Below are 23490 nucleotides of genomic sequence, written 5' to 3'. Positions count from 1 at the left end.
CTATGTGCATCTGTCATTTTAAACCCAAACCGTTTTTCCTATTGTGAGTAATCCCATTGCTCAGAGCCTACCTGTTATGTGCCTGTCATTTTAACTGAAAACCAAATTTCCTATGTGAGTTCTCCATTGCTTAAAGCGTGTCTGTCATTTGCAGCCTTAGTAATAACGATTGTCATTTGATTGTCGTTGCCCTGGAAATTTCGCTGAACCTGTCTAAAACTGTTTTTCTTAGTTCATCCCTCTTCCCTACTATATTTTGATTACGTATTTACATTTGCATTCTCTTTTTATATTTTTCATGTGTTGCATGTACTAAAATCGAGTTTCCTATTGTACGCTAGCTAGTCTGTTCTGAAGCCCAATTTGTCTCCTAGTCTAAGCAGCGCAAAGTACCCTTGTGTGCTGTCCCATAGCAGTTGTCATAGCAAAGTGAAACCCCATTTCCATTCATTGCTGTTCCCATAGTGTTTCTGAAAACCCCATTTAAACCTGGTGTTCTCAGTCCTTGCCACTGCCTTCCACCCCAAGCTGACAAGCTTAGTGGAGGTCTAGGGGGCGGTGAGGGTTGCTGGGACTCAAGAATCTTTTGTGCGTGCATGCACTTTTCTGTGGGGTGAATTCATTTACATGGTGTTTTGAACTGTTGATTGTTGGGGTGAAATCAGTAAAACAAATCTGTGTGCCATCCATGTTTGAGTTGTCTTAGTGTGCCATTTGACTAAGAATACTCTGAAGTGTATGTTACCACCCCCTCGTAGTCATTGTAACTGTTTATTACATTTTCCATTAAATCATAAATTAATAAACTATTCATTGACAACACACCGGCCTGGTTCCTGGTCTATTGTGACAAGGGGTGCTGGTGGAGGTTGGGTGCGAGACGAGTTGAAGGCCTCCTTAAAACGAAGTGGCATTGTAAAAATAAAAAGCGTTTTTATTGTGCGCATCATTGATTTGCAAGGGAAAAAGATCCCTGACTTGCTTGTGCTGCATAATGTATCGTGACAGGAAAGTAATCCCAGCATTCCAAAGTAATCAACCCATGGCCGACAATAATTTAATAAGCACATTTCTGCCATGCCCACCTCCTTACTCAAGGTCCAGAGAACATCTTTAGGTTCCATCTGGTCGGCAGATTCGACCAGAACCTGTTCATCACTAACTGCGGTTTTCTCTCCATCGCCCACTGCTGGAAAGCCTTGTTCCCTATAGAGATGACTTTTTTCAGGTTTTGACCTTAGCACTGAACTTTTCCTGGTAGACAATTCTTCGGGTGTTTTTGACGGCGCAATTGATGTACTGCAAAGGAGCCTGATCACTTGTCTTCAATATAACATCCAGACCCGAGATTTGCAATGATGGAAGCGTCAAAACAGAGAGAGCTCCTGCACATTAGCCCAAGAAATAGAAGAGAATAGCTTTCAGCGGGCCCTCCTTTGACACTCATTTTACTTGTCAGAAGACAATTATGGCAATTTTCCCAAGCAGAGGGCTGTGCGAGCGCAGCCAAAAGGAGCAATTTGTAAAGCTTGCTGTCATTCGTCTGAAAACGTGAGTTTCCCTTCCTTAAATCGAAATGATTATCATAAAATTTGGATTAATGTGCCACACAATGTCTCGCGGCAATGGTAAAAGTGTACCAAAAAAAGTAGTGGAACTGTGGTCTCGGCAGGGGAGAGGTAGGCGGAAGCATAGTGCAACATGTGACAAGGTGTTGCAGCCGGGGCATTGCAATAGACTAAGTGACTAGTGACTGAGGCACCTATTACAACTTTACACTTGCACAGGGACATGAATGGCCCAATCCTCTATATAGAATGGTGAGTATGGCCATAACAAGTAGAGGAAAGGTAAGCAGAAAAAAAGAATCGATCACTGTCTCGCGTCCACTTTGGCCATGCTAAGTAGACCACACTCTTTCCAAGAAGATATCCCACTGCTAGAGGTACAGTGTTTCTCTTGCCCCTTCTTCTGGAACTCCACCCATCAAATGTCGAAATTAAATATTCGGCTTGTGTGCAAGAGCCCTGAAGAAGTCTTTGACAATGTACTCAAAACTGAAAGGATTAGGTAGGGGCCTGGTGACGAGCGGCGGGGGTTGATGAAAGTGCCATCACTCGAACGTTGATTCCCAATAACACCACGAAAACGAACATTCCATAACCGTGACTTCTTCCTATTTTTCTTCCTTGCAGAACACGTACATCGCAGAAGCTATTTCAAATGTCTGTGACATTCAAAGTGGGTGCGAAACAAGAGAGGGAGTGAGGCACAGAAGAGTGAAGGGGAGTCTACTTTCCACCTTTGGCCGGGAACAACTGTGTTTTCAGGTTTTCGTGGATTTCACTTGGTGGGGTTAAAGTCTGGGGTTCTAAGGGATCGAGTTCTACTGTGAGGACCCTCGGCGGCCTCGGATAAGAAACAGTGATTGTTGACAAGCCCAAACAACAAGCTAACAAAACACACAAGAGACATTCTTACTTCTAACAAATAAATCGATTGGTTAAGCCGCACATACTGCAAATAGGTTCACAGGGGTTCCGAACTGAACCAAAGGGATGCCAGTTGACGCCCCTGGTTCCCCTTAAATGCCCACCCCCCATTTAAGAGGCAGGTGAACTCAACTTTGATATGTAGCATTTTGAAGGGGTAACTGGAGCAAAGAAGCAGCATGGTGTGGTTCGGCAGAGGGAAGATCTCCCCGTACCACTATCCCTCCTGAACACATCATTACACAGCCCACACCAATTCCATCGCCTCCAAGCAATGTACACGTTCCCCACTAACTGTAAGTGAGGACTATTCCATACTACCCTCAATAGTTTGCCAGTAATAAATGCAATGTTGTAAAGGCTGATCGGCCCAGTCACTATGCAACATACAGGGCTCTGTTGCTTTGCAAAGCTAGGTTCAAATAACTACAATAAAATATAAACAAAAATAACATGGGAACACTAAACATGTAGTTTGCAATAAAAAGATGCCCTCTCAAGGAGGAAGCAAAATGTTATTGGTAAGATATACCTCTCAACATACTGAGACTCCAAGGTGGGTGATGTCTGGTGTTTTGGGGGGGGTTGGTATTGTAGGTGAGAGCCCATTGCACTGTCTGGAGGGTTATGAGGCTTGCCGTGAGTCTAAACCTGAGTCCAGGGTGGGTGAAACCCGCCAAATGGGCCTGTGTAAAGCAGCATCGTTAAGCACATTATCTTTAATACAAAGCCACCACAAATAACCTCTAGTAACGTGGAGAAGCCGTGTGGGAGACGATCAGGGGCAGAGGCGTAGATAGGGTAGGGCCTGAGCGGGCAAGGCCCACCCAAAATCTGTAAATGCCCACTCAGCAGCGCTGTGAGGGCCTTCACGGATGTTAACGTCATTAGCTTCAAGCCCCACTTGTTAGACAATCCTGGCTATGCCTCTGAGTCAAGGGGCAGGGGGCAAAGGCAAAAAGGAAGGGCTGATGGGCAGAGGTGCATGTTGGGGAACCTGTGCAGTCAACAACCGCCAGTTGTGCTTACACCAAAGTGTTGGGGGCACAGCCTAAACAAGGACTCAAACACTCGACTGCCTGAAGAGCCTCTGGGAGACTAAGCCCGTCTATATGAGCCACGACACCGGGCGATTCTAAGACAGTGTACTTTTTGGGTATGTTCCGAGGCAGAATCCCTCTGGAGACGGGAAGTTCCTTTCCTGCTGAAATGATAAGAAGGAACATAAATAAACAGGCTTCCTTTGCGGCGACTAGAACAGAGACAATTGCTGACAGCATTGCGGCTTCTCTTCCTTTGCCCAGATACATTTAGACAGTTGATACTTGGGTGTATATTTGTATATCAGCATCAATGGGCACATTTGCCAACCGGAGCAGTGATGGGTTCCGGCATCGTACAGCGCTGCAGGCTGTTAAGGTGAGGGAATGGAAGCATTCGGGGCACACTCCTATTTGGCTAAAAGTTTAAAACAACTAGGCCTCTGTGTAAACTTGCTCATAGTTGTTTCCAGTGACCAATAACCGGATGTTGCACCGGAAGTACCATTGTTTTCATCTGCCTCACAGAGTTTCAATATGATGTGTCTCTCTGGGGTGAACATATACCCAGCTCAGGAAATGGGCTGCAACAAGACAGAGCAGTGTTCCCACAGAATTGTCTTGCCCGACAGTTGCCCAGTCCCCAGACCCAAGGGCTTGCCCACGACACTGACGGATCTGCTCTGAAGCGCCATTATCCCACGGAGATGCGACCCGCACTTTCAGGAGACTCTACAGCGCTGCTGAGTCTTCTGAAAGCGGTCCGCTCGTTGAAGCACAAGTCGCTTGTGATAACTCAGCTTTAGAACAGGATACTCCCAGCAACATCTCTCCTCAAGCCAAGTTATCACATGCACGAGCAACCCACCTTTCAACAATCAAACACTTTCAGTAGACTCGACACGGGAAACTGAATACAGAAACAGCCAAAGCCTCAGATACCTGTTGCAGCTGTCCAGACTGGTATATATGTCCTTCACTGTACAGACATGTTTTTCTTAGGGTGATTAGAATGACCAATCAAAACTGCAGAGTCCAACTTCCATTATTCGCTCAAATGTTTCTTATTGAATCACTATCAGACATGTTTCAAATACAACATTGTGGACATTCTTATGTTCCAATAATGCTCTTTGCTTTTATGCAAATCGCCTGGATTGGGTTCTATGAGGCAATACTGTATTGCATGACCTGGCCTGGGGCCATGCCTCTCGCCCTGCCCCCTCCTCCCCACGGTCCCAAGCCTCCCAAGCATGAGGGTTCCCCCAGTAAAATGTTTCCATTTCCAGGACTGCATATACTGAGGCCCCCAAAGTCATTTACTTTTATGTTTATAAAGTGAGGCACGCACAGAATTGCCAGATTACTTCTGGCATAACACATGGTGCTGGCTGATTGCTAGTGATATCATATGATATGATTGGTTATTTATAACACGCTTAATACCCAAAAGTTTCGAAGCGCGGACCCGGGGATCGAACCGGTATTGCTCCGTGTGGTCTTGCTTCCAAGGCGAGCACGTTTCACCCATGCGTTGCACCCATGCTACCCATTTGTGATTGGTGATGGACCAGAACTTACACGAGGAAGTAACAGTAACAAGTTTCTTTCAGCAACAATTAGCGAGAATGGTAGTGGCGCTGGACACAACACTTCCCCATGTAAACAACCAAGATAAAGAGTTGCACATGTTTATAAGGCCCTAAATATAATTGCATGCCTGTGAGAGAGGAGCGTCTACAATCGGCTGCAGTCGGGCACTGGGGAGGGACTGACTTGGGGTATAAATTGGTATGATAGGTAGAAACATGAAAGTATATTGAGGCTTGTGTTTATCTTCTGACATTGTCATCGAGGAAGCCCACTATGGGTGAAATGTGATCATTGGTGTGAATATGAATGTGTTTCCCTTCATTAGGTCAATGGACACCAGTGATAGCATGAGCTGGGTCCCAAATGATATCCAGTCGGGGGCACGTTTGGATTTGTTTCGCATATTCCCAACACGTTTGCTCTTTGAAGCAACGTTGAAGCCATACACATGAACCGAGGGAGGCTATGTTTCTTACAAATGACTGCGTCACATCTGATTTTCAACACAGAAACTGGTTTCCGTTTAATTATGTAGTAACAATCAGATTAACAGAGCCCATAGGGATGACACATGTTTCGCCACCCCGGTGCCTTTCTCACATCTGGGCATTCATTATCTCAAAATTATGAATGTATCACTTTTGTATATTTTGCGTTGCTCTGTCCATAAACTGTCCCTGGGTTTAATCCCACCGCCCCGATCCTAGTTATCGATCGTATCCATTTGCGTCGGTTTCTCAACTGGTTGATCAGAAAGAAACCCACTGAAATGAACCGAGGGAGGACGGTTATTTCTCGGTGCCGCTCACGTTTTACGTTTGTTTCATAGTGAGTTCCGCAGTGATCTACTTGGACCCTTATGTCTGAACGTACATGGACCAACATCTATTAGACATAGCCCAAGTCCATTCCTCCGGTACGAAGTAATGTGTTTTTGTGCTAAGGAGTATGATGGACGTACTCTGTGCATAGAGAGAATATAATGAAGGATGATGTTCATGCATAAACCTAATGTCCTGCAGGAGCTGCCCTTTATCAGATGGGGGCCTGCCTCTTTTGCTCCTTACTTCAAGGCTTGACTAAGAGTGAGGACTGGCTGGCCTTCTACACCTGCATTGTTTGATTGTGAATGAGGTGCAGACACATCTGGGCCCGATTCATGGAAGCGTTTTATAATGGCGCAATCCCATACGAAAACGTTCTGTGAATCAGGCCTATTGAATCGGGTGCAGTGCAGCTATGAAATGTGTGTTGCCAATGAAAGAAGGCAGTGTCTAAATACTTAGGTTCTACGGTGGGTCGGAGTCATTTGCAATGGCAATACGGGTCGATGCAATACCTTTATATCAGAGCTGGATCTTGCAGGCTGGAACTTCTTGCCAACCGTACTCCAGTTAAAGCAAAATCAAGGTGTGTCCTGCAAACTTCTGGAGACCCACGGGTTTTCTTTTTAACTCTTCATTTCATCCTGTGATGCTAGTCCGCCTTGTGCAAGGGGCCGGCCAGCGAACTTGTGATGTAGAATTTGAGAAAGAAATATTGGAAATCAGAAATGTAATGCACTTTCACTGCCGGATAAATAGGTACACAAGCATGCACATTACATAGAAGCATCAGGACCCGGAACTTTATGTTCTCGTGTCAACATGGTAGACATTCAAAATGGCAGCCGATGAAAGATGACATCTTTTGTGTTGTTTCTAAACACCCCAGTAATGCCCCATGCTTATTTCCAACCCCAAGCAATCCATTGGAACATTTGAAATGGTTTATGGACACATTTAATTTGTGACAAAGAAATGTGTACTAAAACACTTTTATACATACGTTTGTATTTGCAAATGACACCTGGACAGGCATATCATCCAAACATGGCCTGTGTTTCTCGCTGCTCTGCATTATCAAACCTGCAACACCTTATCTGATAGAAAGTGCACCCCAAACATTTCATCAATTGAAAATAAGAAACAGACACGTGATTCAAGGAAAAGTAAATAATTCAAGGAAAACAGCAATATCCAAAAGTGCACAATGAGAGAGCGAGAGAACAGAAACTGACATCAATGGGTGGCTTTGCAATTGATTGATTAATGCCTGAAGCAAATGATTCAAGTGAGTTAAAATCCTTCTACTGCTCCACTAATATTCTAGCTAATCGTTATTGACTGGTGCAAATTAATTAGGCCAACAAGCAAAGTCAACCTTTCTTACTTGCATTGTTTAGAATCGGGTTTTTCTTACGTAAATGTGTCTCCTCTGACGAAATACGCATGATTACGTCTCACTTTGCTTATGTCGAGTCTGTTTTCACATGTTCCTAAATAATTGTCTTTACAATTCAAGATGTATCCCAATTGTACATACCCTTAACACTCAGTTCTTGAACGCAAAGGTTGAGATGATAATTCCAAGATTGGGCCTCATTACGGGTCTGGCGGTAACCGTGCCGGTGATACTGGTGGGAATGCCGCCCGACCCTTAAATATCTACCGGCGCCTGACTTCGCGGTGCCACCGGGGGATTACAACAGCGGCAGCCCAGAAAACTCAGGAGAGGGCAAATTGTAAGTCCTCTTTCCCATAGAGTCCATAGAGCCTATGGAAGTGGAGACATGGAAGCACCGGCACCGTTGTTAACGGTGCCATTGCTTCCGTGACGGTGTTGCCTGCCATGACCGCTGTGCCCGGCAGGGTCAGACCTGTCGGGCACAGCGGCTCCAGCAGGCAAACCCCTAATTTGCCAGTCCGAAAACAATGGTGCCGGTAAGCTTATCAGAACCATTGTTTCCTCGCCGGCAAACTTAGAATGAGATCCAATGCGTTTGATAAAAACGTGTGTGGTGTAAATTTGTCGATTTGTTTATAGAAACTATTAGACCTCAGCTACATGGCTCAGAATAACCACACAGATTCACAATATCTTCTGGTTATATTTGGATCCTTCACATTTTCATCCTTATGATTTGCTACGATGGAAGAATAAATGTTCCAGTTTTATTCAATAATGCTCACATTTCAATAAGTGTATATCAAGGGAATTCAGAGACATAGAACCCATATATAGATATTGGTGATTCTTGATGAACCTGATCTTTCCCATAGAATTGATCTTCCAGAAAGTGTATTACTTGAGTTAAAAGTTATAGGATATTTGAGGTTGTTTGTGGAATACTTAATAGCAGACAATGGTCCTCATTACGAATTGGTCAGTATGGAAATAAGGTGCCGGTAACAACGTATACCAGCACCTTTGCTCACCGGTCAACTGCAAGTCTGCCGGTGGGGGCTCCGATCTACCGGTAGGCCTGACCTGTTGGTAGATCAGGCCCATACCGGCAGATAAATGACTGAATCACCGGCACCGTAAATAACGGTGACAGTGATTTGAGCAACCCCATGCCATGGAGTCCTCCGTGGAATGGGGAGTTACCAGTGTCTCTGCCGCCCATAACATCCCAGTAACACTGGGATATCAAGTGGCGGAGACGGTACAGTAGTTCCCCGGTATCCCACAGGAATTACCGGCGGGATACCGGGGAACACATAACGAGCCCCAACGTATTTTAAATAAGGTGTGTAATACTGACTGAGCCATGTAGTTCCCCCACGCTGTTCTTTGGTTACAGAGCTTACGTTTCCATGTGCAAATGCTACTGCGCATTGGGAGCACCTTTTTCAAGTGTTTCCCAGTGGTGTTTATTAAAAATAATGAAAGGAGTGATTGAATCTCAAGTGTCGTTTTGGTTGTGTAGACTTCTGTGCATGGAATGTTGTATTTCTTCACCTTTCCACATATTGGGCCTCATTATAACTATGGAGGTAGCCTTTCCTCTAAGAGCAGCATGGCTACCCGCATACCGGGTACCAGGTCTGGGTTCCCTGAATGGGCAAATACCGGGCCATTTCGACCTTGGAGGGCCCGGTATTTCCCCATTCAGGGAAGCCGACCCCAGTACATCCCCATTCCCATTTGAGCCCCCATAGGGCTCAATGGGAATGGGGATGATGCTAGCAACGGGCCAATTAATGACAAGCCCGTTGTTAGCATCCTGGTCCGCTCGCGGGACCCGCTAAGGACGCCTGGTATAACCATGCGTCCTTAGCGGAAGAAAATGCAAAATAAAGATCATCTGCTTGAAGTCATTGTTTCCCACAGAATCAAGGTTTGACCCTAGACAACCCCTATTATCAAATAGCTGCGTAATCTACGACCATCCACACAAACAATCTTCCTGTGCTAAATGCTCTACTGATCTACTGAAAAATAAAAAGGCTCAAAGGAAATGTGCCAGGCCCGGCCTGTTACTTTAACATGCTTAAATGCAAAACAAAACAAAAAGACAAGTGGGAGCAGAGCTCTGCTAAACTCGCAAGGGCGCAGGGAGCAGCTTATCACCACAGCAGAGCCTTGTGTGGCAGCTCACGCTAGAACTTTTGTTTCCCCCAGATCCAGGCAGACCATGTTTCCAGGATTTTCGCTCTGGGGAAATCCGAACCTATTCTTTCTCACAAGATCAGTCAGTTTCTAAGCGCTAGCTAGTAAACCACTTGCCCAAGAACAGATTATTTTGCTGTATTTGGTAAACAGGTTGACCAAGCAACAGAATCTATCACTCCATGGTGAAATTGCGCCAAAATGTCAATGGGCCCACCTTTGCTTTCATAATTACGCTTATCAGAGGCGTAGCCAGGATTGTCTAAAAAGTGGGGCCTGAAGCTAATGTAGTTGGGCCCACCGCAGTGACTTTAACATCTGTAAATGCCCAAATAACGCTGCTGAGCGGCGAGTGGGCATTTACAGATTTTGGGTGGGCCTGGCCTGCTCGGGCCCTACCCTGTCTTCGCCTCGTCTGTACACAGGCTCCTTTGCGAGCTGCCCTGTATTCCCAGCTGCCACATTCGGCGCTTTGTTGGGCACACCACAACTCATGTAAGAGTGCATGGGGTGTCTAATTTTTTTAGCACACGTACATTATTGTAAAATATTTCCTTGCCAATATAATGTGGTTTCTGCTTGCAGAATGCAGATGCTTATTTTTGCATGGCTGCCACCAAGAGCAGGTGTAGGAGAGAGGTTTTAGAGCTATTCCAGCAGGCCAGCTGGAGAGGGGTATCTGTGCTTGCAGCTGCAACAGTGGGCCAAGATCAAATGACCCACCGTGAAGCCCTGGCCAGGTGACGCTGCCATTGTACAGGCTCTAATCGCTGCCTTATCACTCGGCTTTTGAATGTTGCTTACTGGTGGCGCAGTGAGCACTGCATACATGGCAAAACTAATGGCATGGGAAGTGAAAATAGGAAAAAAGCTAGCATGAGATGAGGAGTACACAACTTGTGAATGTTGTTTGTCTTTTTACACACCCACTGACCACTCATGGCCATGATAACGACTGTGGCCATTGCTATGCACTACCTGCTTCGACCCGCCTAAAACACACACCCCTATGATCTCTTTGGGCTGGCTCTGTAATTTTAAGGTGATACTCTATGATATGATGTGGCATTTATAACACGCCTGTACACAAGTGTTTCTAGGTGCGACAAGACAAGGAGGGGGAGACAAAGGAGGACAAAATAACAATCTTACTAGCCCGAGTGTCTAGATCGCGCAAGTGCAGGGAAGAGGGAAGGGGAGAAGTGGCAGGGGAAGGGGGAAGTGGAGTTAACTCACAAGTGCTGCCAGCGGGTGGCTCATATGTGCAGAGAGAAGGGACTGTAGTGTTGCAGATACAGACCCTTAAGTGCTGGGGGAGCCCGGAGGCAGTGCGAGGGCAACTGGAAATGCAGGAGCCTGGACCCGAGTTCAGAGGGTGACCAGGTGGGTGACCAGTGCGTGGAGCAGTCGGGACATCAGCAGGGGAGAGGAAGAGAGAAAGCGGAAGCAAAAAGGAAGGTTTTGAGTTGCTTGCGGAGCCGGAAGTGGTTCTGCTCAAGTTTGAGAGGGAGGCCCCAGCCGAGGAGATAGATCTGCCCCCAACTCTCAGCTTGGAGGAGCGTCTGACCCTCAGAGAGTTGGAGGTGGATGAGCGGAGAGTGCAAGAAGGAAGATGTTCTGGAATAGAGTAGAGTGGGATGCTATTTGTATTGAAAGCTAATGGCCTAATTGCAACTGTAAATCAGCTCCCGGTGTAATAACATTTCTTCACCAAATGTGCCTTCCTTTAGCCATTTTATTTCTTAGCAAAACATGTGGGTTTGCCTCTTTCTTGCACAGAAGGCTTGTTAAAAACAAGCATTGGCAGAGCCAACAGTTTGACATACACTGACATCATATGCCCTAGTATTAACACCATTTGCCAGCTGTTGCCATCTTAAGGCCAATCAATACAATTATGACGGTGTCTGAAGAATTCCAATCCCAGGCCTTCACAAAAACCAAAGTTGTTGGCTTTGCCAATGCTTAGAAGCTGCCATCAGCCAAGACAGGCCTTGTACAGTGTGGCGCCTCCTAATGAACTTCTTTGACATTATGTCATGTGCAAATTAAAGCCAGGCACCATGGATCAAAACAGTGCCCTGCTGATACCCCTTGCAGAAAGCATGTGACACGATTGTTGGACTTCCTAACACTACGATGATACCCTTTCACCCTTCAGCAGCTACACTTTAGACGTGCTAGCAAGTTCTCAATAACCCGGTTAGCCTTCTGGCATGGTGTGGCAGCCGGTGAAGGTTGCAGGCTAATGCAGGTTGGTGCTAGGTTGAATTTCACATTTACATGAGCCTGGCCTTCCCTGGGCACTTCTCCCCGCGTTGCCCCTGTCTTGGTGGTAACAGGATGGGTTCTCCAGGGTTAATGATCTTGTCCATCAACCTGCATTGTGCCACCTCTGTGGGCACACTCTTTGCCACATGTGGCAGTTGCATACTTTCCCCCGGCACCGTGACCTCAAGATTCTAAGCACAAGACGCTCTGGATTATAGATTTGCTGTCTTGAATGCTTCTATCAACTAGGCAAGGAAGCACAAGTATACACCGTCCAACACGCCCTCAGCATTTTATCCTTTCAAGAACTCACTGCCCTGGCCTCCATGTCCCTTAAAACCCCTGAAACCCTATTTGTGGCCAGCACTGGCCTATGGGGCAATAGGGCAATGCCCGAAGTGCCAGCCCATCATTTAGTATCTGTCTGTTTTTTTCCCAGAATAGGATACGATTTTTGGGAAAACCGTGCAAGGTTACTACACCAGTGTTGACCAATGCTCCAATGCAAATGCATTATCTGCAACATATTTTTCCCAAAATAATCCCTTGGGTAGTACTCAAACAGTCTATTCTGAAAAGTAACGAATTGAAATGTGTGATTGTGGGCCCCTGTTCCATTGGTGCCTGGACCGATTCTATGTTCCAGTCTGATTCTGATAGTGGCCAATCTCACACGCAGTGACTTTGACTCTCCTTCAGGCCCACAATGAGGGCTTTTCCATGTAAACACCCTCGCACAAAGTGTTATCTAGGTGTTGTTCTTGGACCCGCACTCCACTTGAAACACTGTTGACATGCACCCCATTGCTCACTAAAAACCCTCATGATATGATATGATATATGATATGGCATTTATAACACGCAAGTGTTTCAAGGCGCAACGAGGCAAGAGAGGGGGAACAGAGGGAAGATGATCCTACTAGGCCAGATGTCATTCCGATCGGGCAAGTTCATGGGAAGGGGGAAGGAGAAGATTGCGGGGGAAGGGGGAGGGGACAGTGCAATACATGGGATAAAAGAATAAATAACAATAAGTAAAAGTACGGCCAGCAGGTGACAAGTGCAAGGGTAAGTGCAGACAACAGGTGTCAAGTGCTGGTAGTGGGACTGTAGGGATACAGAAAACAGTCCCCAGGTGCGGGGGGTTGCCAGGATGACACTTGAATGCATGAACATTGATGTTTAAATTTGGAAGACACTTTCTCCATGTCAACGCCATATCCTTAAACACCAAAGTTTAGGAGAAACTGCAAGTGGGAACCACCACTCGTGGTGTTTATGGTTTTCACAGGATTACGAAGAAAGAAACCCAGTTTATAAGTAGTGCATGAAGATGAAATCAAACTAGAGGGACCACTTACCTAGGAGCAGGTTCCTGAAAACGGATTCTTTGTTGGCTGAATGTTAGATGCTCGCTGGCGGCCATCTTGGCTAGGGCATGTTCAGACAAACCTCTTGATGCTTTGGTAAATCCTTTGTTAATTAGTCTATTGTACAGCAGTTCACACTATCTTATTTTTCTATTTCCACAGCTGGAAGCTCTCTGGGCGTACATGGTCCTCTTCTCTGAACACATAAGACACAACAAGGACACGAGGAACATTGGCAGACTATCGATAGCAGGTAATGCCTTTTGGTTGTAACATTCAATCGAAAACGACAAACCATGTAGCCTCATGTTTCATAGGGTCATTGGATCGCCACAGCATTGCGTGTAGTGCTCCACATCTTCCGTTGTGCATCACAGCTGCTTTGCCAGAGCTGCACGAAACACCTTTTGATGTCTGCAAACAAATCTTTTTTTGAGCACAAGAGTACTGGGAGGTTTTTATACTGGAGATGTAATCATTTCAGCAGAAAATAATGAATGAAATTCAATTCCAGGGATTGAAGCCTGGAGATTTAGAACAGAAAATAGGGTTGTCTGTTTATGACGTGATATTGTTTACGGTTGATTTCCACAAAAACGTGAACATAGTCAGTGGTCGAAGTGAGCGGGAGCGGTTGGGAGCGGTGCTCCTCTACTTCTTTCAATTAAGTTTTACTGTTCCTATACTTTTATTTTAAAAAGAAACCGTTCCGGAATGATTGCGTTTTAAAATAAAAGTGTAGGAAGAAGTTGCAACTTGCACTTTTGCCGCAAACGATTTTACTTTAGATGTAAATGTCAAAGGATATTTATACCGCGCACTATCACCACCATAGTGGTCCCCTGGCACACTGGCGGATCTGAAAAAGGGGGAGGCTTAGGGTGCGTTAGTAGGATAAAGTTTGGAGAGAGAGCAAGGGAGCTGTGATGTGCTGTTGGCAGCTTCAGTTCAGGCTTTTGGTGTGGTATCCGGTCGGAGTCTGTTGTGTGCAGTTGTGTGGGGTTCTGTGTGGTGTGTTTGTTGTTGCGGAGTGCTGAGAAAACTGCCATAATAAATATGTCGGTGTTAATGTCCCTAATGATCAATGCCCCATATATAAACATAATACCCTTCAGCTATTTCAAGAAGCATTCAAAGGCTTAAATAGGTGTGCTAAGATTGAGGTGTCATGGGTGTGCAGGATGGCATCTCTGAAAATGTCAACACTTCCCCGGATGCTTTATGTTTTCAAAGTACTACCTTTTAATATATATCTAAGGAGAAAGTGGCATTAATCCAAAAATAGTTTTTCTACTTTGTGTGTGTGTTTAAGTGACCGCGACTTACCAAAAAAGTGGTATTAGGATCACGGGTGAAGGGAGGACTTGCATTGCCAGGTGTGGAGAAGTGTTTATTGGCTTCCCAATTATGAATGGCTCTTGAATGGTCTTGGCCTACACGAAGTAGTGACATGGTCAAAATAGAATGGGACACTACAGATAAAGACATGTGGGAAATCCCTTGGGTAACTTTGCATCTTAAACATTCTCCGCCGACTGAAAACTTTCATCACCAAACTCAAGAAGATGGTATTGGCGCTAGGATACAACCATTTCTATCTCTCACCTAGAAACTGACACTGCACACCTGCCAAAGTCAACTCTGGTTTCACCACGGGTTTACCCGGAGAACCATTTAGTGCCTGGGAGTTTCTCAAGAGTCGGATATATTTTCCAATATACCCGTACTCTATCTTTTAAAGATTGCTAAAACAATTTGTATTCGAGAATTCTCAGCGTTTTAGACACACTCTTCTGATCCATTGCATCGTAGATCAAAAGAAATTGGAAGCAGGTCAGAGAAAACCAATTGATTTTGAGAATTTAGTACTTGGTCCTTCGACCCCATAATTCTACAGATGTAGAAGATGTTCATGAAAAATGTGCATACAAGAATTCCTGGGAAAGGGATTTGGGCAGGACCACCTCATGGAAGGAAATATTGGAAAAGGGAGTCATATTATCTACAGGTGTCCCGCTTGCACCTATAGACTCTCTTACAAGTGGTATCTCACCCCAGAGAGGTTGTATTGTATGTTTCTATTGATCTCTGGGGAGTGCTTGAGAGGGTGTGGCGTTCTGTAGCTCTTACGTGGTGAGGTTGCCCACACATTAAACCCCACTGTAAGGATATGTCCGGTATCAAAGGGGTGATGGATAAGGGTCTGCCTGAAGACCCGTTAGCTTAACATTAGGAGGATGAGCTGAACAAAGACATTTCCTGATCGAAGCTACAGTAGATAAAGGAATCACACATATGCTGGTTGCATCCTGCATTCGAATTGCACAAAAATGGAAGCCGGCGGGACATCCCCCGAAGTCCACTGTGCTGCCCTTTTTGCACAATGAGAATACAGGCATGGGACATCTATAAAATGGAAAAGATCGCAGCCAAAAAACAGGGTGGAAACTCATCGATTTATAAATATATGGCAAACCTATGAAAATTATGTAGACGCAGATGTATGATCAGGCAAATGGAGAGATGTGTTTTTATCCAGCTTAATGATCTTATAGACTATTTGAGGATGTACTTCTATCATGTTTGAAAGATACCAGATGCGATTGTTACAGGCAATGCTATGCTTTGTGGGAAGAAGAGAGGAGTTGGATCTACTTGAGTGATCATTAGTACTCTGAGGCAAAAGGGAGAATTGCACGCATTCCCCGTACCCTGTGCACAAGCCACAGACTAAAGACATGTGTGCTCTCTTCCGATCCCTTTCCATCTCTTCTTCCCCAGAGTGTAACATGCTCTGAAAGATAATGGGCAGTTCCCCCAAAAGATCTTCAGTTCCATTTTGACATTTCTGGATTGGCAAGGAGATGCTATAGTTAGACTTTCTTCAGGGAGGGGTAACTGAACTCGTGTGTTTCAGGTGAACTGCCAAGTAAATACGTCTTGAGGATTATAGGCAAGATTTTATAGTTTATTTTTCAGTTTAATGAAAACGTGAAACTTTTCTGTCTATCTAACCTATAGGGAGGTATCTGAACTAGTGGCCATAGTCGGGATGGTGACTGCCTGCATCCTGTGCAGCGCCATTTCTTAGAAAAATGGTGCTTCGGGAAAGGAACATCTTCACTCTTGGCCTCCCACCAGATATGTAATGCCTCATTGTGTCTTTTGCGCCCTTTGGTTGGTTCTCCCTCCATCCCAGCACGCAAAACAGTCGCTTCATGAACCTTGCCTCTTTGACTCCCTGTTCAAAAGAGTAAATACACTGACATCACAACTTGAATTATTTAGCAGTCTTAATAGTGCTTTCTTTATGGGAGCTTGCATAAAATATCTTCGAGAACATTTCATCGTGAACCTAAAATTGGTACGAATTTAGCGCCCATCTGAAGTTGCTTTTGAATTGTTTATGGTAATGGCAGCATGCTATTACTGTCCAATCTTCTAGCCATGTGGAGTCTCGCCCGGGCACTTAAAAAGTGGGCACAGTGGCTAAGGTTTCAAGATGACTCCCTGCCACGTGGCACACCATACACCAGTCCTCTACTTTCATGTCTTCATTAATTGCCCTCTGGAAGTCAACTAAATTGACTGGACATAAACCAAGCTCAGGATTGGAACCGGGTTTCCCCTGGGCATGTAGTCATCCCGTAACCTTAACAATGAGTATGCATTATATACAATCATGCTTCACAAAGGATTGCCATCACAAACCAGAGTAGAGAAATGATCTGTGCTGTCACATTCGTGAACCAGTTTCATCTGCGCTGGCTTCCTTTCTACCAAGCACATTTTTTTTTCTTTTCTGTAACTTAAATACTTTATTATGTATTGTAAGTGAGCTCGTGCCAAATCTGCACATTAGTTGATTGGAAAGGCTCCAAGCAGCAGTACTAGAAAGGAAAGTGGCTGATCAGCTGCGTCTAGCGATTCGCACATTGCACATGGCTCACTAATCAACTGCGAATCAAAAACGAGTGCCATTCCCAGCACATTCCCTTTCCCGCTGAATGCAGAGGAAAATAGTACACAGCAGCGCGGGAGCCTGCACGTGGTGAAATAAGAACGCGCCACCGCTCTGATACATTGAAAGCACACAAAGCCAGTAGGCACATTGGTGGAAAAGGAAACAATGTGGTGGGGATCCCACAAGGGCTGGGGTGGGAGAGGAGTTTGTGGGGGGTGGTGGTGCCCGAAGGGCGTGGTCTAGATGGGCGGGGCTGGTACTGAACATCCGATCAAATGAATCTTTGGGCCTAATTCACAGAGCGTTACCCATGGGGGTTGTGTATATATTATAAAACGCTTCTGTGAATTGGGCCATTTATTTGGTTCATAACTGTTTTTGCATCCAGCAATGCTGGAATACTTTTTAAAAAAAGAAGAAAGAAAAGCGCCTGCGTCGGCTGCATTGCCTTTTACAGCGGAGTTGGCACTGGTGTGTAATACACAATGCTCGCTACATGTACAACTGATTCCTTTCAGTTGTACATGTAGCGAGCAGTGTGCATTACACACCGGTGCAAAGGCTGGCGGTAAAAGGCAATGCTGCTGTCGCAGATGCTTTTATTTATTTTTTCTTCTTTTTATTTTTCTATTCCAGCGTGGTTCATTGGCTTGTGCGACTGACTCTGGCCGGATCACATGTTTGCTTTACCCTGAATGCCCAGTTAAAAGTGCCATGCCACATTAGCAAAGTATATCCAGGCTGGCTGTGCCATTGTTGGCCAGTCTAGCCACATAAGAACATTTATTTTGTTGCTTTGCCCCTGATGTGCAGTAAAAAATGCCATCCCATAATACATATATATATCCAGACATGCTGCGCCAATGTAGGTCAGTCTAGCCATGTAATGGCTTATCATGTTTGCTTAACCCTTGATGCCCAGCAAAAAAAGGCATGCTTTAGTTAGAATATTTGTCCAGACTGGTGCCACCAAAGTAGGCCACTATGGCCAGTTAAGAACAGCCAACATGCTGGCTTACCCTTGATGCCCAGTAGAACATTCCATGCCACTGTAAGAATATGTGGCCACAATGTTTCCACCAATGAAGGCCAGTCTAGCCATGTAAAACATTTATCATGTTTGTTTTACTCTTGATAAAAATTAAAACATGCCATGCCATGCCGCCAGTAGCCCCCCCACCCTAAAATTAGAGGCCTGCTGCCTGTCCCCTTACACACAAGCACATTTATACAAGATTCACTCTCTCATTGACCCGCAAATTCATACAGCATTCAGACAACCCCTTGCATTCATCACACATGGACACATTCATACAAGCACACTTAGACTACCCTCATTGCATGCACTCATACGTACAAACACATTGCATACGCATGAATAACTACTGTACTTATCTGCTTGAACCCTCAGCACACCACCACCGCCTCAAATGACTGGATTCCCTGCCCCTCTTCTCCTCTGATCAAAGTAATATAGAGGGAAAAACTCCTCTCCTGTCAGTCAGCATGGTGCAAATGCTGGTAGCACAATAATGGGGGGGGTGGGGCAACACTTCCTGCACCTCACCGACCTCTTGTTATTGTGCTCTATGTCTTTTGAGGAGCCCAAAGGGCTTGCAAATTATTTAAAATATGTGTGAAGAAGATGCGCCCCAGTGCAGAGAACGGCACCACAGCTCCTCGTGCAAACAGAGCCCCCAGGGTGGCTCTTTGCTTAGTGTGCGAGATGTATGTCTAGATTAACATTCTAAACAAACATTAGGGTGTTCATCTAAACGAGTACATGTCTCATCCAAAGGCGGTGCCCCCGGCCTTTAAAGAGGAGCTGCCACTCCCTTAATAAACTCTGCTGGGATTGACATCCAATACTTGTGGACATGACCTATGCGCGCTTATTCCGCTCGTGTTACCCTGAAAGCATTGCTAATCATATGCACTTTGCACTTGCGTGTTCACCAAGACCTTGCTTTAATTGGAGTAGGGGTTTGTGCTTCCAGATGATTTGGAACAAAATGATTTAATGCAATTTCTTAGCTTGTGAAGGAGACCTACTGTACTTGACCTTGATTACCAGCCAGTAAACATTAGTGGAGGGTTCCATTGCCCACTGGTGCCACAATGGCCGCCAGAACTCATTTATGTTAAAGTGCCTACTTGGCGGTAGTGTCAGGGGTTCTGCTCATGGAGATATGTGTGGTGCTTAGTGCCCGACAGGGGTAGACTGCCCTATAGGGAACTCTGGAGATTTTCTGGTAGGCCTCTGCACCGTGGGGCTATTTTGTATGGTATTACCACATTTTCCCATAGGAAAAGGGCTGGGCTTCCTGAAAATGTGTAATATGGGGCCACTTTGAACATTATTTCCAGGGCCCCTTTTGGTTCCCAGTCCACCCCTGGTGCCCAATACTGTCAGGGAACACAGAATTCAACAGTGTGCATGTCTCCAGCATCTCCTGGTGCTAGCACTGAACGTCTAAGGTGTCCGACAGTCAAAGGGGTAATAGAGTCAGGGGCACCTGTGGGAAGTAGAGTAAGGATCCCTTGTGCCAATGTGTTACATAGTGCCTAGTGCCCAGAAATTGCCTGATCCTATTCCCTGGTGCTCAGTGGAGTTAGAATTTCCAAAGCCAATTAACGCTAGCAACCCGGTGTCTAATCATTGCAACATCCACAAGGAGCAGTAGCGAAAGGGATGCATTCCCAATATTAGCAGGCCCCCCACCCCTGTGCCCTATGGTTTCTGATGCCCAGTGGGTAGAAGTGTCTGAGTTAGAGTGCCCAGAAGTGCAAACATTTCCACTGGCCATTAGTGTAGGTCTCGGATTGGTCAATAGTTCTGCAGTGCACAGGAGCCATTCGTGCCAGGTCCCCCATATGCTCATGATGCCAGGGTGCCCAGTGTCAATAGTTCAGTAGTGCCTGTTCTGCAGTTTTGAGTGGTGGCATGGTCACCAGGTCCACAGGGCCCCATCAGCCTTAGCTTCCATTTTCCATTTGCACAGGATGCATGCAGCCATCATATACACACACCTGTTGGCTTGGCCTGCAGCGCAGCCTGCCCAGCATTAGCGCCTAACCTGACCCACAATATATAGTACACATGGAACATGTGGCATTTGTTATTAGCAGTGTATAGGGACCTGACGTTAGAGAATGGTAAGAGTGCAAGATTAGATTGAAAGAAAATCACCTTCCTCTTTCTAAAATCCTTAGGTATATTGGATTATTGTATTGTCTGGATTGATTTTACACAGTGATCATTTGTGTATTCTTTAATGTTTTATATTATGGTGCATTGCAAAGTTCTTCAAGCTACAGCTCTCCAGAGGTTTTGGACTATGGTTCCCATGATCCCTCCTCATTGACTAAACTGGCCAGAGCAGATGGGGGTTGTAGTCCAAAACATCTGGAGAGCCCTGTTGCGTGACACCTGGTGTATGGTGTGCGCATCCTTTTGAGATGTTTCTTTTCAGTGTTGATGATATAGTATGATTTGGTATATGATTTTATCTGCTGATCAAATAAAACTAAACTGAATTAGTGGCAGGGTTCCAGTGGTCACTGATGTTTATTTGGCCAATAGGAGTCACGGTGCAGAGAATCCAAAGGTGCCCTGGTCCTCAGGCTGCAACAATACCAGGGTATCGGGTAATAATGTCCCTATATATATGGTCGCCGTACATAATGTAGCTGGGAAAGGTTTGTGGCAACATTATATAGGTGACCATATATATAGGGACGGGGGACAGGGGTAGCAAGGGTGTCCCCCGCTCCGATTGAAAAAATAATAGGTTTTGGGGGTTATAGGGGTGTCCCCTGCATGTTCCATGTAATAATATCTCTGCAAGAAAAAGCCATACTTCAGAGAATTTTTTGCATGCCGACATTTTTGCGGGGACATTATCACATGCAACCAATACCAGGCCTTCGGTGACCAATTGTGTTCAGGTCTCCAGTGTCTGAAGCTGTAAGCGGCAATGTGTGGGTTATCCAATTATGTAAGGAAAACCGCTGCCTTAACGGCTGCACATTGGTGTACAGGAGGAAAACCAGCTAAATTGCTTTTGTTTGAGTGTTTGTGAATGAGCTGGGCCAGCATTGTCATTGAAGGGCAAGCTGAGGCTGCCCCTGGACTGCCAGTGTTGAGAACGTGGATATATATGTAAGGCCTGGCTTCCCATAAAAAAACAATGGTAGCCCCAAGACGCAGAAAAGAAATTCAAGGCACTTTATCAGTTCCGAAAATGCATCTAATTGGACGTGAAATGCGTTATACTGAAAACAAAGTTCATAAAAGGCACGATTCAAAAAAAGTTGTATTCCACAAATGTTTGCCCTTACACACATTGTAAAGTGTGCAGGTGCTTGGATGACAGTTCACAAAGAGGCCTCAGAATGTGTGCAATTTCACAAAACTAGGGATTTCAATGAGGGGGTGGGGAGGGGCATATATTTGCATTTGTGGGCATATCTCTTATACCCATCCCAAATGGTATATGCTCACAAAGCTTAGGAAAGGCCCGCCCATTCCCCTGTGCTAGTTGAACCAGGTGCAGCGGAATGTGCAAGACGCAGTTCCTAGTACTTGCCACCAAGTGCTGGAACTCCCTACCCCTTACCATCAGAATGGAACCTTCCTTTTGCTCCTTCAGAGCCAAAGTAAAGAGCTGGCTCTCTGACAAGTATCAATAACTGATTTGTCAACCTACCCTCTACCTTCTTTCTGTCTCGCTGTTTGTATCACTGCCTGTCTTTGCACTGTCGTCCAACTGTAACCACTGGCGACTTCCTTATGCTCTTACTAGTATTTAATTGCTCTTCAGCCTACCTGTAACCTATTGGTCTTCTAGCCTGATGTTTTTCATCTGCCTGCCTGCAACTCTCTCACAAGTTCTCTGCGCCCAGTTACCTCAGGGTTAGGTGCGCATTACAAATAATAAACTAAACTAAACTAAACTAAACAGAATGGCCATTCCTGACACTTAAATTCGACCCAGTTGTTAGGGGTAGAAATGCATTCATTTATTTTGTTTAATTCAGAGGGACCAGACTTCTATGGCCCGTTATACGAAATTGCTCTCCCAGAATGGGTAGGTTGGGTCCTGACAAGGTCAGGAGGCCATAGTCTCCCACCAGCATGAATTCCGCGGGCCAATGAATACTAAAACGTTAGGTGTGCTTCTGACCTATGTGTATTTATAGGCGTCAACATTCGAGCGGCCTGCACTGCCTTGCTGTGCAGTGTTTCTCACCTGTGTGACCTATATACACTGCATTTAAAAACATTCCAGGTTGATGATGAAACGGCGCGGCCTGAAAGTGGGCACAAGGGGTTGGAATGGGCCTGACGCGAGGGGGGAGGGCTGCTGCACCTGAATTTGGAGGGTGTTGTTGAGCCTAACAAAGTGGAGGCGATCCCGCTGAACCCGACCACGAGTGGAACGTGCTACTTCCGGCAGGTGTCAGGAGACAGGGGTGCTTGCTGCAGTTCAGGGGTCTGCAACGTGCAGCTCGTAAAATGGTATGACTTTCATTTAGCGACAGTCATTTTTTCAATGTTTTTTTTGGCCAAATGTTTTGTTGTTGAAAAAACTGATTGAAAAACATAGAGGGGGGGCATATAAGAGGGGGAGGAGCTTAGTGTCAATTTAATAGGTGAAGAGGGGGGCTGAGTGGGAACCCCCCCAAAAAAAAAAATGCAATTAGTTTTTTCGAGAAAGAAAATGTCAGCAAAAAACATTGAAAAAAATCAATAAATGAACATAGAACCCTCCAGATGTGTTATACTTCTACTTCCTTGAGAACTAACCGTTGATTCTGTTGGCTGTAGCTGATGGGAGTTGTAGTTCAAAACATCTGGCGAGCCAAACGTTGCAGACTGCTGCTGTAGTGTGTTTTTGATGTGTTTTTAATGTGACCTCCCTGGAGTTACTTTCCCTCAGGTATCATTTGCGCACGGGCTTGTGCTTCTTTTCTTAACCATACCTGTCAGCACTGGACAGAGAAAGATGGGAGGGGTGGCCCACACACACACCAAGGCAGCATGGCAGCATGTCCACAGCCTGCCTGATCTTTTATACAGAGCAGAGAATCCCTCTCGTGGAAATATGGAGCCAGGGCTGTCAGGGGTCTTGCCAGAGCTAGACCTGACAGCTGAGTAGTCATCCAGTTATGTCACCAGCCAGAAATAGCGTTTCTTTATCCTGAGTTTATGTGTCAGAGTAAACCTAGATCATGGTGCATGTTCCGTCGGAAATGAGCAGTGATCGAAGTGAGCGGGAACGGTCAGGAGCGGTGTTCCACTACTTTTTATTTTTATCTGTTTA

At 45.4% G+C, this 23490-nt stretch overlaps 1 protein-coding gene across 7 annotated transcripts in view; it reads left to right on the top strand.

Annotated features, from left to right (window-relative positions):
• FYN (FYN proto-oncogene, Src family tyrosine kinase) overlaps nt 1–23490 on the top strand; it is a 776649-nt gene that overhangs the window by 220807 nt on the left and 532352 nt on the right. For all 7 annotated transcript variants that reach the window (XM_069607784.1, XM_069607781.1, XM_069607783.1 and 4 more), the window contains one exon: nt 13363–13453. The gene's annotated coding sequence lies outside the window, so the exon portion shown is untranslated. The remainder of the gene's footprint in view (nt 1–13362; nt 13454–23490) is intronic.

Source organism: Ambystoma mexicanum, chromosome 4q (genome assembly GCF_040938575.1).
Source record: "Ambystoma mexicanum isolate Mex_15411 chromosome 4q, UKY_AmexF1_1, whole genome shotgun sequence".
Lineage (NCBI taxonomy): Eukaryota > Metazoa > Chordata > Amphibia > Caudata > Ambystomatidae > Ambystoma > Ambystoma mexicanum.
Note: the sequence above shows the minus strand (reverse complement) of the source record. Positions and strands in the feature narration are given on the sequence as shown.